Genomic DNA, 6,000 nt, shown 5'->3' on the forward strand with positions numbered 1-6,000 from the left:
TGAGGGATAAGGATAAGAGGCTTATGGAAGCTTCCTAATGGGAGAGACTGACTGTGGGGGAAACTGGGTCTTGTTCTGATGGGTGGGGCCATGCTCAGTAAATCTTTAATCCAGACCTAGCTAGCTTGGATGAAAACCAGGAACCCACCAGGGGCTAGAGGCTAGAAGCAAAGTTCCTCTGGCTCTTCCTCTATTTAAAAAATGTATTTCTCAAAGAGGCAAAAACTTTAAAAACAGGTACAAAATTTATTAATTAGAGACATAAGTGGGAGAGCACATGAGAAAGACAAAAACAAGATAGAAACACCCACCCAGAGAGAAAGGGTGTGGGTATCCTTTCTAATGAGGAGTATAGTAAAGAGGCAGTTAATGTATACAGGGTAGTTCTTTCAGGTCTGTGTTTACCTTTGACCAATTATCTTGATTCTAATCCCACATCTGACCTGTTCTAGGACACGCCTCAACATAAGAGTACATCTTTTCTTCAAGATGAATTCCACCACTGAGGCCTGTGGGAAGTTTGGCATCAGCTGTTATGGGATGGCACTCCCTCCCTTTTGACCGCACCCCCACCCCCAAGGCGTGTTTATGTGCAGGGAGGGCTCCTTAACCTCCGAGTGATCATCTTATCTCTTTACTCCAGCATCTAAAGGAATGCAAATCAGAAAAAAATTGTAAAAAAATAAAATATTTGAGGCAACTGAAGTTTTTTTTTTTCTAGTACTAGTTATTGGATGATTTAAAATTTTTCTTAGGTGAGAAAATCTTGTATTTTGTTGAATTCTGTATCTGTTGGGATGTTTGAAATATTCATGATTGAAACATGTTTATGATTTCTTTACACTGTAACCCTCCCCCACAGTGTACCTGGTGGGTGGATAAAAAAACAGCACAAGAGATGTTGGTTAACTGTTGAAGCTTTGCCTGATGGGCACTTGGAAGTACCTTATTCTCTTCTGTGTACTTTTGTGTATACTTCAATGTGTCCCTTCCCTGCCTCCCTTCCCCTTTCCCCAAAAAATGTTTTCTTTAAAAAGCTAGACCAATTAACGAACATAATTCTCTTCCGGTCAATAAGGGGTGATAATGAGAGGAATCAAATGTTGGCGAAGAGAAATTCTGGAGATTGAACTAAGGAAACCAGGAAAGAGGCGATTTGCACAGGGGAGTTCATAGCAGCGGTGGTCCCCTTCTTCCAGCGCACAGGCTCGACAATCAAGAAACGCTTTCGCCATCTTGTGGCCCTTTAAGATAATACAGTTAATATTTTGTTCTGTGGTTTCTGTTAGGCAATCCATTGCTAGACTTTAATAACTGTATATGTAAAAATACAAGAAACAATATTACTTCAAACATAAGTCTCATCTGATCAAGTTCTCTCATCAATAACAAGGAACCACGTTATTAGTTTCTTATGTGTCTGGAATTTCTTTATACAAACACAAATATATGAATGTGGATTTTCTGTGTCCCCGTTAACTCAAATGGCCAATGGCTATATTCCTCTCAAGTTCTGCCCCTTGCTTTTCTCATTATCTAGCTTGGAATTCTTTCCTATTAGTAAGTAGAGTAGCCAGGACTTCTCAGCAGGTGCACTTGAACCAGTGACCTGAAAGGGTAATCAGAGGTCAAAGCAGTTATTACACTGGCTGCACCTTCCCTGAAAATAAGCCTGATGCTCATTTGAGAGGAAGCATGGGTCTCTTGACAAGCTGCTCAGGAGCTGAACCTGGTCAGGAGAGTTGTGGAGTAGCTGAATTCGTGTTCCCTTCCTGGAATGGGACCACTGTGCTTTTTGTAAGGAAGGGACATTGAAGTCCTAACACAGGTATTTGTCCTGTTGATGAGGCATTCTTTGAATGTCATCTTTCTATCTGAGCCACCCCAAGCAAATTTCCAATTCCTACTCACTGTTCTTCATAATATGTATCAAGATCTGACATGCTGACAGTTCAGTTCAGTTCAGTCACTCAGTCGTGTCTGACTTTTTGCGACCCCATGAACCGCAGTATGCCAGGCTTCCCTGTCCATTACCAACTCCCGGAGTCCATCCAAACCCATGTCCATCAAGTCGGTGATGCCATCCAACCATCTCATCCTCTGTCATCCCCTTCTCCTCCTGCCCTCAATCTTTCCCAGAATCAGGGTCTTTTCAAATGAGTCAGCTCTTCGCATCAGGTGGCCAAAGTATTGGAGTTTCAGCTTCAACATCAGTCCTTCCAATGAACACCCAGGACTGATCTCCTTTAGGATGGACTGGTTGGATCTCCTTGCAGTCCAAGGGACTCTCAAGAGTCTTCTCCAACACCACAGTTCAAAAGCATCAATTCTTCGGCGCTCAGCTTTCTTTATAGTTCCAACTCCACATCCATACATGGACCACTGGAAAAACCATAGCCTTGACTAGATGGACCTTTGTTGGCAAAGTAATATCTCTGCTTTTTAATATGCTGTCTAGGTTGGTCATAACTTTCCTTCCAAGGAGTAAGCATCTTTTAATTTCATGGCTTCAGTCACCATCTGCAGTGATTTTGGAGCCCAGAAAAATAAAGTCAGCCATGGTTTCCACTGTTTCCCCATCTATACTTTACTTATTTTTTGCTTATTATCTTCACCATGCCGTCCTCTTCACCAGAATGTAAGTCAACTGAGAGCTGAATTTCTCTGTTTTATTCTACTTTGATCATTATTGTATGCCCAGCTTCTAGAACAGTGCCTGGAACACAGTATATCTCCAAATAAATGGATGAAGTAATATTCTCCCCTGTTGTTATGGTAGACCCTCAAAGACTTTACTCTCTTGGGTGGATGATTCAGTGGGAAAAAAACAAATTGTCTCCACTTCCTGCCATTCTTTGAGTGCTGCTTCTGGTTGAACTCCCAGTTTTCTTCCCCTGCAAAAAAAAAACACACAAAAAAACTTAGGTTTTGTTAAAAATTCAGGTTTCTCATTTTTCATGAATTTTTCTTACCAATGATTATTGTTACTTACATTATTTCATTTTTATATGCCAAAAAAAAAAAGGAAAATATCATGTTGAGTCACTTCAAGATATTGTCTTCTCTGAATCTCCATTCTGTCAGGAAAGACATGCACCCTCGTTGGCTTCAGGCTTTCGGTTAACAGGAAATGACAAATCCACCTCTCTTCAGAGTACTGTTTTCTGGATTAATGTTTCTCTCAGAAGAGAAACACCAGTGTCTAAGGAATTCTCCACATGGGTCAACAAGACTTCTATTTTACCCCTACAGTTAAGAGGGACCCAACGTTAGAGGGTGGTGCTGTAGATGACATTCCATGCTCATGGACTTTTGAGTGAGGATAGTTGTGTTTGTCTTTGGCTAGTTTTTTTTTCTTCACCAGCTCTGATTTTCTCAAACTCTCTTACCTTCTGAAATTTCATTCTTTTTTTCACTACCCATAGTCTCCTCCCTGGCCATATTAGATGGAGTATCCCATCTAGTCCAACCAATGAAGGAATGAATTACTTGAATTTATCTCCAGCCTAAACTCCTTACTTTAAATCTGCACTTGCAAACAAATGACCTGAGATACTTTTTGAAATACCACCAAAAGGACCTCAGCAATAATTGCCACTATCTATTCAGGACTGTAGATCAGGGAAAGATAAAAAGTGAATCACTCACATTGTTTTATTGAGTCCAGTTTAATTTTTCATGAACACATATCATTATCCTCATTTAAGATGTGAAGCTGAGGCTCAGGGGAAAATAGCTTCTTCAGTCACATGGCTAAGTGGCAATGCCACTAGTGGAAAGCAGACTTCTTTTTTTACTCTTAAATGTGTGTTCTTTCATCCAACTCATGTTCTCTCCGCATTCCTTCTTCACGTGTGCTTGCCAGTTCTCTTAATATATATTTACAGATTTGAAGATTTCTTCACCGGTTAAATACATATCTGAACTCCAAGGACTTGCCAAATCTTGTAGATTATTCCTGCACATTCTTTTTCTTTTCACTTATTTCTTCATCCATTCGTGGTAAATAGTACTGTGGAGGAAATGCTGTGTCACATATAGGCCACCTCTGACTTTAGAGGCTGATAGAAGGTACATAATCTGGCATCTGGGGCTCTTCCATGTTTGAATAACTTCTGGTTTCTGCATCTCTAGTTACACCATTTTGTAATCTTTCTGACACAGCTAAAGAAACGTAATTCAAAAGTCAGCACAGGGGAGGCAAGAGAAAAGAAGTACTAAAAGGGACAGTGAGGCTTCAGGGACAACAGATAAGTTCACTATCTTGATTGGGGTCATGGTATGTGTATACATATGTCAAAATTCATTAAAATGTACCCCGTAAATATATGCAGTTCATCATATACCAGTTATACTTTAATAAAGCTATTTTTTAAAGTAAAAGTAAAAATTCAGTTCTTGGGCCAAATTAAAATATAATAGGAAAAAGCAAAACTGCAGTATACCTTTTTAAAGTTAGTTATGAAAAGCCTACAAGTAAGGAACAAGAACTGTAATTCACCAGTGGAAATGAATTAAAGCCTAGGAAGTGCACCCAGGAAAATTTGTCTGATATCTATTCTGTGGCTTATGAGAGTCTCACCTTACGTATAGTCAAGGATATCACTTTCTAGCAGGCCAAGAAGATTAAATATGAATACCTCAGGGAAAGAGGACACCCTTTCTTTCAGTTTGGGGTACTTTAGCTGCAACGTGGTAGAGTGAAGAACATGTGCGTCATGTCCATTATCACAAAGAACAAATTTTAATCTCCCAATGGGGTAAAATAAGACTTTATTGTTGCTTTATGATACAACCTTCAGTTCACTGAAAGTCTCAGATGGAGTCCTGCAAGTCACTCTACCCAGACTTTCCCAACCATCTCCCCTACCAAATCCTGGGATTCTGACAGTCTTTAAATGATGCTTCTTTTCATGTGGCCTTTACTCAGGGTGTCTTCATTTTCAAGTTCTCAGGGGCACAATTTGGAAATATCCAATCCAATCACTCTTCAGCAACAGATTCTTGGGTCCACCCTCAAGCAGAATACTGAATGTGGCCTCTTAGAAAGAGGTTTGTGTGGTTGTCATCTGAAACTAAGTTACCTCCAAATTCCTTGATCTTTTAAAAACTCATGTATTCATCTCTTCAGTGCTATACCTTTCTTCAATTTTGGTCAGTAGATTTGTTCTTGAGAATCTAATTCAAATTCTGCCTTGGTCTGTCTGTTCTGCTGACTATATCTGTTGATGAATTTATTTTATTGGAGTAATAACTTCTAAAATGAGGGACTGGAGAGACCAGATTCCAGTTTCTACCAGCTTTGTCTTTCACTTACCTCTTCCTCCACCTCCCTGAAGGAACTTCATCAAATGACAGTAGCCAAATCAACTTTCAGCCGAATACCACAGTAACAATTGTGAGTAGGGCAGTAAGAGCAGCTTTCTCGTAGATGAATTCAAAGTTTAGATCTGGGTAGGTGATCTTCCCTTCTCCTTACTAAAAATGCCAGGTCGACGAAGGTGGGATTCGAACCCACGCGTGCAGAGCACAATGGATTAGCAGTCCATCGCCTTAACCACTCGGCCACCTCGTCTTCACGCCCCAGGTATTTGGCAAGGTTTATTTCAGAGTTCATACTCGGGAACTCACTACTTCAGAAAGAAAGACGGTTAGGAGATGGCTTGGAGACGTCTGAGAGACGTGGAGGTGGCCCGTTTTCACACGAATGGACAAAGAACTGAATTGGAAAAGCTGCAACGGGGAAAAACAAAACAAAACCAAGCTTAGCTCTCACAAGAGACTTGGTAGAAACACATTTGCGTGGTCCTTCATTCCTTTTCTCCCGCTGCGGGCAGGGGGCACCTCAGCATCAAGTCCGAGTTTGCTGTCACCCTCTCGCGTTCGGGGAGCCTGGTCCAGCGCCCCCAGAGCGCCGCCGAAAAAACCGCAGGGAGCAGAGGTTCCCAAAAACAGTCCCCCTGGAGTCGTTGTCAGGGAAGCTGACGAATGTGGACTCCT

General features: G+C 41.0%; 1 non-coding gene across 1 annotated transcript; it reads right to left on the reverse strand.

The window, feature by feature from the left end:
- Positions 1-5,493: 5,493 nt before the first annotated feature.
- TRNAS-GCU lies at positions 5,494-5,575 on the reverse strand. Its single transcript has one exon. It is a non-coding gene; the product is annotated as a tRNA-Ser (tRNA).
- Positions 5,576-6,000: the final 425 nt, after the last annotated feature.

The sequence above is a fragment of the Cervus canadensis genome, chromosome 28, assembly GCF_019320065.1.
Source record: "Cervus canadensis isolate Bull #8, Minnesota chromosome 28, ASM1932006v1, whole genome shotgun sequence".
Taxonomy (NCBI): domain Eukaryota; kingdom Metazoa; phylum Chordata; class Mammalia; order Artiodactyla; family Cervidae; genus Cervus; species Cervus canadensis.